The sequence below is a fragment of the Dreissena polymorpha genome, chromosome 6, assembly GCF_020536995.1.
Source record: "Dreissena polymorpha isolate Duluth1 chromosome 6, UMN_Dpol_1.0, whole genome shotgun sequence".
NCBI classification, from domain to species: Eukaryota; Metazoa; Mollusca; class Bivalvia; order Myida; family Dreissenidae; genus Dreissena; species Dreissena polymorpha.
The window spans coordinates 76902729-76916519 of NC_068360.1; the positions used below are offsets into that span (position 1 = coordinate 76902729).

The 13791-nt window shown below is 33.3% G+C and overlaps 1 long non-coding RNA gene across 1 annotated transcript; it reads left to right on the forward strand.

Annotated features, from left to right (window-relative positions):
* Positions 1 to 4492: 4492 nt before the first annotated feature.
* LOC127836469 (uncharacterized) lies at positions 4493 to 12037 on the forward strand. Its single transcript, XR_008028775.1, has 3 exons — positions 4493 to 4871; positions 8419 to 8864; positions 9457 to 12037. It is a non-coding gene; the product is annotated as an uncharacterized LOC127836469 (long non-coding RNA).
* Positions 12038 to 13791: the final 1754 nt, after the last annotated feature.

Consider the following 13791-nt stretch of genomic DNA (forward strand, 5'->3'; position numbering starts at 1 on the left):
AATGCTAGAAACACAATTTAAAATAAATTATATTCTATGAAAGAGTTTTTGTAAATTTAACTACGATCCCTTGAGTGTTATTTTTATTTTTATTCGAGTCTTGCGTTTAATTATGCGCTAAATGTGAGGCAAGTGTAGCAATCTGACCGGTTTTAACACAGACTACTTTGCGCTGCATTGGAAGTCCCAGTAGCGTTGAGCCCACCTGTTATCGTGTTGATATTGTATTTTGAAATGTTTGAACCTATATCTTTAAGATAGATTTATCGAAAGCCGAAGGCTTCTTGGAACGCGTTCAAGTCCGTTTCCTAGATAGAGCCATTATTAGTTTATTAAGGTAAAGAACCAAACAACACTCTCAAAGGGGGTTGGAACCCTTGATTTCCTGGTCGCTAGACGGAAACCCTATTCAAATACGTCACGGCACCTTTTAATGTGATTTATGTTTAATGTGAGGTTGTTTGTTTTTGCTGTATTGCACTGTGTAAACTTGACTTCAATAAACGATTACTAGAAACTTACAAGAACGTCTCTCATGATAATGCATCCGCGCTTGTTGATATATGAAAATGGTATTCAAGCCAAGAGTTACATTTCACTATCAATTAACCAGACTAGTGAACGATAATTTCAATAACTATCATATTAAATAATTTAGGTAGGGGTGATGTTTGTATTAAAATTGTTGGCAAATAATATCAGTGATTTTAAACGATCTGTTTTACATGGGAATGCCCCTCTAATGTTCAAATGCGTCTATAAGATGTCCTGTTAATATGTCACATATTTATAGCACTATGATCACCATCATAAGTTGTTCAACGTAGGTATTTTAGGGGTAAAATTTAGTACAACATATAAGACAAGATTTGAATCTCTCGCATTATAACTAGATTTCAAAGAGTCGGATATCTCGTCTGGCTCATTATTATTGCATTTGTAAACATCATATAACCAAATACACAATAATGAAACGCATGACAAAGTAAAAAAGAATACTAGTTTCCCATAAGTGTGTAATACAAACTCAACGGAAACCATACACGCAGCTGATGAGATAATATCTATTTTAGACATTGGTACGGAAAGTAATTTGATACTTAAGTGTCTCAGATTAATCATAGCTCTGTCTCAGATTAATCATAGCTCTGTCTCAGATTAATCATAGCTTTAACCTCAAATCATTTAAGTAATGTTGAAATAATTTACATGCTCCAATGAGATTTTATACGGTTATAAACGTGCATATAATGCATGTTTTTAATAAAGATACGTTTATATAGAGAGGCTTAAAACCTATAAAATCTTGGAGACCAGTATATGTGTTCGTGTTATGAAATAAATAATCTGTTGTTTACTCTTACCAAGTATATCCTTACCTCATCATATTCGCCATTTAATAGTAGTAAACGAACACATAATGGGTATACTTTACAAATAACGTCACTTAACCGTGTATAAATCGTCTTATGAACATGGGAAAATAGTTTTTGCACAAAGGGATTGTTTTTCTTAAGTCAGACATGAATTTAGTTCGTAAATGTAGGTTAGTAGCAATTTTGTAAATGCATGCGTGATGATTTTCGAAAAGGAATGCATGATCTTGTTTCGTTAACAACGACGCGATGTTATTTTTGTAAATGCGGGCGTGTTGTTACTTCGTTAATGCAGGTGTGACGTTATTTCGTAATTTTATGCAGACACAATTTTAATCCGAAAATGAAGATATCATCTATTATCACAACATAAGACACCCGACTTTGAATAACGACACCTGATTTTGAGCACATCGAAAATACTTATTTTCATGCAACGCGTTTTGGCAGTCCCGCACATACTTATCATGTTTGACACTTTCCGCTATTATGGAATTTTAACTATATACATGTATGAAGTCTCATTTGAACGAAAATCAAATACAAGCGGAACGAGTTGTCTCTGCTTATCCTGTGCAGACTTAACATGCTAATCTGGGACGACACTTAACATACATGGATTAAGCCCTGTCTTTTCCCAGTTGGCGGCCCTCTTATAGCGCGGACCACTATCTCACAAGCAGTCTGGTATACGCAGAGCGCGGCCCACTGTCTCTCAAGCAGTCTGGTATACGCTGAGCGCGGCCCACTATCTCTCAAGCAGTCTTGTATACGCAGAGCGCGGTCCACTATCTCTCAAGCAGTCTAGTAAACGCAAAGCCAGTGCAAACGTCGCATGTGGTAATTCCCTTATTCCCTTTCAATCACAAGTTAGACTCTTCTAGGTGTTAGAAACATAATCCGCGTCCACAAATATGATAATTTTACATATGGATGCAGTAACAATGTAAAAGGAAATAGAAGCAGTTACAATGAAATTAGATATTTCATAATGCAGACATCATACCTGTTTGTCTATGGATTGTTGTCGAATAACACAGGGCCTGCGTCTGAGATCCATAGGGGACCAATCGCTTACCCATGCACAACTGTTTTGCTACTAGGCATCTCAACTTCCGTCCGTGTTCGACAAAACAAACAAGACACATTATTATTATTTTCGAGTCTAACACGGTTTTAAAATGAATATGTATCCTAGTTGTTCTGTTAAATGCTACGTACTTATACCTACGAAGCTCCGCCTATAATCGCCAGCTACGGCTGTTCGGTCGATAAGTTCTGCTCTAATAAAGTAACATATATTTACAGAACAGAATATAGTAGTTATTTAGACTACTTAGCATATAGAGCTCATCGTCATAAAAAATACATAAACAATAACAGCATACGTTTTTAGTAAATTTCAAATATATCATTTTGAAAAAAGATCAATTTAAATATACACGAAATAAAACCGTTTTTCGTGAGAGTGTCACATATTAATTAATACAAAATGACCACATAATCTCCAACATAGTTTTATAATTGCAATAACTATTACAGTATTATGTATCTATGTGTTTTTGCAAGAGAAATAGTATAATTGTATACTCTATCTAAAAATAAATACATAAAGGACCAATGCTTTGATAATAAATATGATCCGTACGTCTCTAATAAATTTAATAAAATGGAGCAAAGCTCGTGTGAAATGCACTAACTGTTGAATGGATCGATACATTTAGTGAAAATTATATTCGTATATAACTTTAATTGGAACAACTACAACTATTGTTCAAAGTTAACAGACTGAGTTTATAAATGCACCGGTAACACAAGCGATAATTACATATTGTTAAAACTGTAAGTCGTGGTATGAAAAACAACACACCACGTGATGTAACTGGGTATTCATATATTGGATCAATTAAGTGACGTCAACAATTGTTTTGGCTGCAAACAATGGAGTCTTTGGTAACTAGGACAGTGTTCGCATGTGTTTTTAGTATTTCGGCGCAGCTTTGGTCCCATCATTGATATAATTGCGATCATCACATTACGGTAAATGTTACGGCACAACTGTTTGTGAGTAGCGCGTGCTTTGAATGTTTTAGATCCGCAAATAATTATTGCACAATAACCAAAGAATGATATTCGTCTTTGTTGATATGTAAGTCTGCAGGTGCCGTGTTCAAATAAACCTTTCAGTATTCCTGTAGTCGATGCTAGTGAAGTGTACACATTTTTCTCAAACGGTAAAAACTCTGGCACACGGCGGGCAAGAAACATGTTGCAACACGGATATTTAGACAATTTTGCTTTCCACCGTCTACCCTTAGCAATAGAAGATATGTACGCTTGAAGACGATGTAACACAAAGTTCAAACAGGTGTTAATCGTTATCACACGTCTTTTATTGAAGGACAAAAATGCTCGGGTTGTTTAGAATGCCTGTATATACATATTTGACATATTTATCTCCACTATTTTACAGAGTTCCCATCATTATTTATAGAGTTCCCTCCCGTTTTTTACTTACTTCTCCCGTACTATTTTACAGACTTCTGTCCCCTATTTTACAGAGTTATTTTCCCTGTTTTACAGATTTGTATCCCCTATTTTACAGAGTTTTGTCTCCTTTTTATTAGAGTTATCTTCACTGATCAGGAATGATTTCTCACCTTAACATTGATATTCGAAACACGTATTCATAATATTAAAAAAGGAAAATTTTCACTAGGAAAACAGAATTACTTGTTCACACCTTTTTGTTTTTATGACATTTAATGTATTTATTTACCATGTCTATTATATTATAAAGAGACTAAAATAATAAAATAGAAAGATATTAAACGTAGAATAAAAAAGTTTGATGCATCGAGATTTGAACCGGGATCCTCTTATATTTAAAATTAACGATCTTAATTTGCACCACGAGGGCATTTTATTAAATGTGTCGCGCATTTGAATCGCTCTTTTGTTTTTATTTTTACTGCATGTATGTGGTTTTCCGTGCATACTCGGAAAAAATCGGAGTGACGGATATGTGCGATATAAGGCGATGTTAAACGAAGTTCATGGAAGGTTTAAATCCTTATCTCTGTACACAGTACACACGGAAGAAAAATCCACGGATAGTTGTGCATGAAACCTAGATGTAAACGCACTATACATATCGTATGTTTGTACACACAGTTCATTCTCCTGTTTAGCTGAAGTCATATCAAAATGGCAGCCATGACAGATTCGTCAGTCTCGAAGGAATTAAATGTTGTCATAGAGTATTGCTGTTCTACCGGAGAAGAGGGTGTGAGGATTGCCTATGTTCAATTTCGTGGCAAATCATGTGTCAAATTCTTCTGTGACAAATGCTTTAAAAGCGATCATATACTGTTCCCATCTTATGAGAGAAGCAGGAGTGGAAACGAAGTGATATTTAACGTAGGAGTGGTAAGAGCAAAGGATCGTCTTAACAGAAGCAGAAGCCATGGGCAAAAAATCCTTTGAACGTCATGTGTATGTAGGCTATCTCTTTACCACATGTGTTAAGATTGTGAGTTTTTACGTAAAAAATCCATATGTACATAGTAATGTATTTCAGGACATTTTCGCATATAAACATTTTGGCTGTTTTTCTAATTGAAGCAAACAGGTGCTACCTAATTTACGGACAAAAAATTGTTTTACTGCAATTCATGGTAACACATTAAGTAATATCAGGATATGTTTGTGCACACTAACATTTAAATATTTTTAATAAAAAAAAGAAAAAAAGCGAAAGAATAAATTTGTAAGAGTTTCAAAATGTTGTTTACATCATCCAGGCTATTATATTTAATATAAGAAAACATTTATTGGTATTTGGCCGTTAATATATGGTGTCCGCAAAGCGACTGGCACGTATCGGGTTCAATCTCCACAACCGTTCTTTATATAACCTTTGAAGATACACATTTTGGCCCTACGCAAGCAAACGACTCGTAAATGTATAACAGATCTTAAAGGTTTTGATGCAATCGAGCTACCATAAATATGTTTAAAATAAAGATTGCTAAAGCTGATGATTATAGCATTAAACAAGTAGACATACTTTCTCATTCTCATATACCATCCAATTTAATATTAATTTGAATATGATACTTTTTAAATATATATTGTTAATTAGGCATGGTTTGAACAAATATATTAGCGATTTTTATAAGAGTAAATTTGTCTTATATGAAAGATTAACAGGTGAAAACAATTTCTCTCCTGATAAATTTAGTTTATTCAATAAAAACAATAGACAAACAGTCCATGAGTATACATGATCAAAACATAGTAACTTATATAAAGGCATGGTATGTGATCAGTGTTGAATTACTTAAGTTGTTAAAATAATAATAATCAATACATGCAAAGGTTAAGGACAAATTTGGTTGGATTACAGCATTTAGAATATATTAAGCAAGTATTGCTATAACGATATAATCAAAACAACAAAGACGACTCAACAAGAGAGCGAGAAGTTTGATTTATGAATAATATACAATTAATCATAATAATATTTATACAGGTTCCGTTGATTAAATGCTTTATGTACATGCATAGCTAAGTTTCTGAGGGTACTTGTATTATCCGATTGCATTAATTCAATAAATGTATCATGTTTGGTCTTTTGCAATAATATTTATTCATATACAATTGCCTAATATCAATATATAAGAAACATTCTAACAAAAAATGATATTCATCCTCAAGGACATTGCAATGTTAACATTTTCTATCATGAAAAGTTATAGCTTCAGGTTTATGCCATCTGCCTTATTCGATTTCAAATCTATGGGTTGAAACCCTTAATCTACAAAGATCAGATCTAAACTTATTTATACTAACATTTTTTAAGTAAGGTTGCAATTCAAATGAAAATAACTGCCTTTAACTTATTGCTCTTGAATAATTATTTAGTTCTGACATATAATTTTGAATGAATGTAACATTTAATCTGGACACTTTTCATCACCTACACAATGGTTTAGCCATGCAAATCGAAAGTCTAAGGTCTGCAACAGATTACATACAGATTTTGCCCAAGAATGTGCATTTCGTTTATTTATTTACTTCTCACACATATGGTTATGAATACACTTTGCATACGTATTGTCTTCTAACTGAATAATTTCAACCAATACCGTATTACATTAATTGCTCTTTTAGATATCAAGGATGTTCTTCCAAGTTCCCCAATACAAAATTATTCTGTGTTTGAATGTTCACACCTAGTAGTTTATTGCATACATTTAAGTGAATTTTTTCAATTGCCATTGACTTAGTTAAGCCCCATATTTCTGGCCCATAATTTAAAATTGGTGAAACAAGCTGCTGAAACAACTCTAATTTGGAATGTATTGAACTTGTTGGATAATATATTAAATATGAGTTAAGCTTCAAAAAACGGCCTTTGAGTCTTGACCTGCAAGTGTTTCCAAGGTATGTTCAAAAGATCCTCCTGTAGTGAATACAAAACCTAAGTTTGTAAATGATTTAAAGGGGCCGTCCAACAGATTTTGGCATGCATTGAAGCTTGTCATTAAATGCTTTAATTGCTTTATATTAATAAATTTAAACATTTGAACTAAAAATCTCCTGTAAAAAAAAACACAAGAATACAATTTAAAAGAAGGAAAAAAAGTAAACCTCAACACGGCTCGAACCACTGACCCCTGGATTCCTGGAGTCCTGGAGTAAAAAGCCTCCCGCCTAGACTACTCAACCATCCACGCTCGTGTTTTGAGCAGATGTATTTTATAGCTATATAAGCAATCCTCGTTGTTTCCCGAAATATCGTTTCGCGTCGATACGACGCTTTATCTGTTGGACGGCCCCTTTAACAATTTCTAATGCTTGGTACAAAAATTTAATATCCCTTCTGAGTTGTCCCCCTTTTTTAAACACCATATACTTTGCTTTATTTGTGTCAATTTTCACCTATCACAATATTTCTCTAACAAAGATAAACCTTTAATTAGTTCTTCCTCAGTTTCTGCCATAATTACAATGTCATATGCATATAACAACAAAAATAAGTTCAGCATACCAATATCTATTCCCTTAAAACCATTTAACATATAATGCTCTTCTAAGTTATTGACATAAGTAGAAAATAGGAATCGTGATAATGATTCTCCTTGTCTAACTCCTAAAACATGAAAAATCTTCATTACTTATTGTGTTATCAAATTTAATTATTGATTTCACATATGTATACATAGATTTTATGATATCAAACATTTTTTCCTCTAACGCCTAACTTAAACAGTATATACCAGATGATAATTCTCACCAAATAATCGAACGCTTTGGTGCAATTAACAAAAAAAGGATACAATCTGTTGTGTTCACTTAATAAATAATAAATGACACCATGTTATACAAAAATGTTATCAACAGATCCCATATTTTGCCGGTATCTTTCCTATGCCTCCATGTAGACATGAAAGTGTTCAGCCCAATTATTAAGCCTATTGTGAATGACCTTCGGTAATAATTTTCCAAAAGTACTGAATAATGTTATCCCTCTGTATTTATTCACATTCTGTTAAGCACCTTTTTTATGTAACGAAACAATAAAACCCTCACACCACAAGATTTTATTAAACAAAGTACACACCACTTTTAAGAAACTTGTATTACTAATTCAAAATTTAAAAACTCATTCAGCAAATAAACAGGTCCATCTGATTTACCATTATGTATCTGCTTACAAGCACTTATAATTTCTTGATCAGTAATTGCCACATTTAACTCACTAAACATTATATCTAATTCGCCATTTAAGTACCGGTCCTGATAAAACAAAACATCTTCATCAGCTTGATAAAATATAGAGTAAGGATCATCAATTGATTTAAAATAGTTTTAAAACTCCCTTCTACTTATATCTAAGTTATTGTCTTTGCATGTATTATGTATGAACATTATTTTTATTATGATAATATGTGAACGATTTCATAAATCCTAATTATCTTTAACAAAATAAAAAATCATACATATTTATTAAAATACGCATGGGCATGCTTTTTAGAAAATGCATGGGGATTACGCTGCATAATGCAAAAGTACTAGATGACAATGGACCATGGTCTATCGTTGCGATCTGTGGTCTTCCTGATGGTCGTATTCTTGTGGCAGACAATGCAAACACTAGAGTGAAGTTGTTCGATCAAGATAGCAAACTGGTTAGCCACTGTAATGTGTATGAGTATATATATGACATTTGCCAAATAAATTGCTGCGATGTGGCGATAACGCAAGAAGACTATAATACAAACAGACACGAGCTTCAGTTTATATCTCTACAGAATAGTAAGCTGGTGAAAACAAGGACGCTAAGGCTGACTCACGTTTTTCACGGTGTTGCTCACAATAGGGGCAATCTGTATGTGACAACACGCACTGCATTGATGATTTACACACTGAGAGGGACATTTCTGCGAAAACTGTATGAGGACAAAGGAAATTGTTTAAAAGGTAATTATGTGGATAAATAACGGAATTTACATGAATGGGTCCACTGGTTGTTATGAATATCACGGTACCAAAATAACGTACGTTGGTGATTCGCCGTGTTGTCAGATTATCTAGATCACTCCGTAGAATAATCGCCTTGATAGCGGAAGGCCCCGGGTTAGGATCAGATTGATAATCCCATAAATAGATGTTAATTCTAATAAATTCATTTGATCATGTCCTTTCTCGACTCTGTGTATTTCCCAAAATCACTTTTATTAAGTTCATTATCTTAGAGCACAAAGAAGGCAAAGTTCTGGTTACTAATCTATATAAATAGATACAATGTGAAATGTATAACGGTCTAACTGTCCATGTATGCAACACTTGCAGGGATTTATTACTAAATGTGCTTTGTTAACAAGTGTGCATGGCCATCTTTTAAGGTTGTTGAAACAACTTTAGGTTGATAATTTTCTAAGTTCAAGCAGATACTGAAAACATAGTATGATTTTTCCTACTGCATTACGTAGTATTGATTGAAATAAAATATGCATACAATTATGGATAAAAAATACATTACTATGTACTAACACCAGCTTTGATTGTTCAGTCTGGAAGTGTGCCGTGAGCCCTTCTGGAGACAGGACATATATTGTAAACCCAGACCATCACAGGCTGATCACACTGAGCAGGGATGGGACAGTTTTCTGCACCTTTACCGTCAATGAACTAGAGAGTCCTATTGCTGTACATGCCACAACTTCTGGGCAGCTACTTGTTGTTGGTATTAACTCTGTCCTTCAGGTCGACAGCGAAGGAAAAAGGACGCTTGTCATACTGGCTACAGAACGTGTCGGCGCAAAACGTCCACAGTCCGTTTTTTACAACAGCGCAAAGAGCTCTATCCTTATAGGTCAATATAATTACAGCAAATTGCTAGAGCTAAAAGTTGACTTAATGAAAGTACCTTGTTGAATGCCTAAACAAAGATAACAATGACGAGTTATCCTGCAACATATTGCTTACCTATATAAACAGCTATGTTGCCAAATGTCATTCAAAACGTACTGAACATAGGCGCGTAGTATAATGCTCAACTTAGATTGTATTCACCCTGATAACTGTCGCGGTTTCAGACCGAATCTACGTCATGTTTTGACTCTTGCGTGTAAAATATTCCTGAAACAAGTATAACCCGTTAACAAACTTGAAATAGATCTTATCGAAAAATCACTAGTACTCAAACTTTACTCTATTAATCGAGGAAACTGTGTCGTCCCGAAAATTATGAAGTGTTCTTCTTGTGCGAGCCATATAAAAAGATACATAGGTTCCATTTGCAAAGTTTTTATTCAATGTTGAGCTTATGTTAAAACAATATTAGTATTTCAAAAATTGAACTGATTAATTCTTTCTCGTCGCCATGTTTTGTTGTATGCATGTAATAAGTAACCTCATTATATCAGTAATATGTCTGTTTAATTAACACACGGTAACAGAACGTCAAACCATTACATGACTGAATTGACTCAAGTTACGACTTACTCGCAGTTGATACGGCACGGACCACCAAATCTAGAAATACAAAAGTTTTTCAACAGGTCCTTTAAAACTAGTTTTCATTTATTTTAACTATTAATAATGAGCTTATTGCAAGCTACGAAATGTTTGAATGTATAACGGCTTCTTTTCGCGAAGCCTTTCGATGATATGGATGTATATAACATGATGCTGGGTTTTAAAATCTTTTCAACAAGAAGAGCCGATACTGTTATTATTTTCATATCATTATTCCTCACAGAGTTCCGGTTAGATTGCTGATATGTATATTTAAGTATTAATAAAACGAGTATTTGAAATGTAATTTAAATGAACTTATTTTTCTAATGTATTATCCAATCAGCTTGTATTGATATGCTTATAAAGTGATGTTTATGTATACGTTTATATTTTATGATTAATTTGGGACTAATGGTCATGTTCGTATTGCTTTTAGACCAACTTCTTTATGCGTGAATTATTTTATGCCAATTTTTATCTGAATAAATCGTGTATACGAAATATAGCAGAACTGAAACTCCAAGTAAGTCTCTCAGCCATCAGCTAGTATTATAATACGACATGGGAAATTAAAACAAGTAATGAAATAAAACGCTGGTTTAATGATTCAAGCTGGGATAAAGGCATTGGCACGGCTAATACGAAACATCGAGAGTTTAAACCGGTTTGATGACTAGCCTTACATCACGCTTAGCCCAAGAATACATGTGTGACTTTATTACGCATTTGTCTTGACAAACATATAATGTGCAATGTATTCACGATATGTATTGTACATATAGTGTCGTTTTGTCATTTCACATATACTCGCACATTTTCGCGTTGTAATAAGCTGTATTGTACAAACTGTATACACCATTACTGGATTCCTTTACAGCTTTATTATTAAAATAAGTTACTAAATGTGTGCACTTGATATATATTTCGAAAGGATTATATGACATTCAATTTTGGTGATTTCGACATTTAATCACGTGTGTAAGCAAACTAAATGTAAGCAATGTAACGCCTTTGAAAAACGACCGGCAACATATTTTAAATGTAAGTTGCTTATCCGTTCAGGAAACAAATAACTTCGCTTTACATGTGTACACAATTTGTGTCCGCGTCTTTTCTTTCCTTATTGCATTCAATACAAAAGACATTTCGAAAACATATTGACTATCAACCTTGTTTACTTGTAATAATAGGCAACTTGCCCATATCTGTCAATACATCAGTCTGAAGTTAGAATTTAGTGTTTTTAAAATGAACATTTACTCTGACATAACTTACCATAAACATAACCAAATATATGTGATTAATTAAATCGGTTGTTAATGTAATCGACATTTTCCTTGTAAATGTGTACATGTTTAAAACTTTTTTTGAGATGTATGGTTGAAACATGTATATGCTTTACACATGCCAATTGATAAAGTTTATGTATTTAGTCGAAAAACATCACTGCTTGCTTTAGTCATCAAGACAACACAAATAATTAATATGGTTCAAGTGTATTTATATACATATGTATGTATTAACACATATGTTTAGTGTTGTTATTTTACGTTAACTTTTGACTCAATATTTACCCATGCAAAAAACTTAAATTACATTCTTAAATGTATTAGGATGAGTATATATGACTTTGCGTAAACATAAATGGTTGTTGGTGTTATTTGGAGTTACTAAAACATGTATCTTAATAAAAAATTATGTATCCTGCTCTTCGAGACTTGCCTTTCCTACCTGGTCCGAAATTGGAAAACAAAAAATGACATTGCAATTAACTTTGTTTTCATATATACAAAGACCTAGAATACTATAGGTCTTTCATATAAACAACAAGAGAATAAAACGCATTACTTAGTGCAACGTCATTACATAAAAACGTGATTAAACAATCTTTGCCAAATAAAAAAATAAATAAAAAAACATACATACTTTTAAACACCGAATGTTTTATCATTTTATATTCAACCAAAAAGGAGAGAATAATATGTAAGCTTTTCAAACATGTCAAGATAAACGATAGTCTCGTAATTCAGAACATGGCATTTAAGCGATACACAATAATACAACGAATGAATTATCGGTTTTGAAATAAATAAAATATTTTGCTGGAAAATGATTTAAATGTATAATATAATTGTAAAGTTTGTTCAATATAATATTTATATTCAAAACACGGATTTAATTCGCTAAAATATATTGTTGCTTCATTACATAAACAGAACCATGGTAAATCACGATTCAAAAAGGAATGGACCCGGATTGCTAAAGAAGACATAATCCAATAGGGTAAATTAAACAAGTGTATCAACAAGCCATTACACCCACTTTTTATGCAAACCTAAATGATAGGCAATACTTCAACAGGTATGTATTCTTATCAAATAATCAAATGAATTCGATCACAGAAGTAACACCGAATACACATCACACATCATTTCATTAATGAAATGAAATACAATTACCCCTTACCACTCATAAGCCAAGTGAAAATGGCTATGTGCAAACAGCAAAAAACCAGAACAGCCTGCGAGTAACTCGCAGTCTGTTTAGGGTTTATGCTGTTTGCTGCTCATCAGTATCTGAGGGTTGGAATTAGAGCCTTTAAAAGTTAAATATAGGAAGAACTGTCTTTAATTAAATTTAACTTTCTAAGGGACTACACATGCGTCAAAATACGTTTCTATGTGGTAAAGGGTTAAATTGTTCAACAGCAGCTTCGTTTAAAAATATCAGTACACTGGATAAGACAAATTTAAACTAAAAATCAAAGCGCAAGTCAAACGATAATACTTTAAATACATTTTTAAGGGCATAAAGTAAACTATTGTGTTTGTAATAAAAGCATTCAATCATGTTTATGTTATATGTCGCTTGTGGGGAATGGATGCCAGCGTTGCTTTGTGAAAACGAAGTCTAACTCACAACTCAACTCGAATTATTCCAGAACACTATAAACTATACTATAAGCATGATGCTGCGTTCAATTCACACAGATGCGCCCAGTGGACATCTTGTCAGCATACATATACTTCAGTCGTATCACGGAGGTTAGTAAACCCTTTCCCGCTCAGAAGCAAAGTGATAATATGTGCAAACAGCATAAAACCTGAACAGCCTTCGAGTGTCTCTCAGTCTGTTCAGGCGTTATTCTGTTTGCTGCTCATCAGTATCTAAGGGTTGGAAATGAAGCATTTTAAGCTTGAATCTAGTAAGAAAGGTCTGCAATAAAATTTTACTTTGTAAGGGTCTACAAATGCGCCAAAATACCTATCTAAGTGGTAAAGGGTTAATCAACTTACACTTTCTCTTAGCTGTTTTACCCGTAATGAATGCCCATACTAAAGCTCATTAACTGACAACTGCCCTAGTTAAGGATTTCGTGACCAGT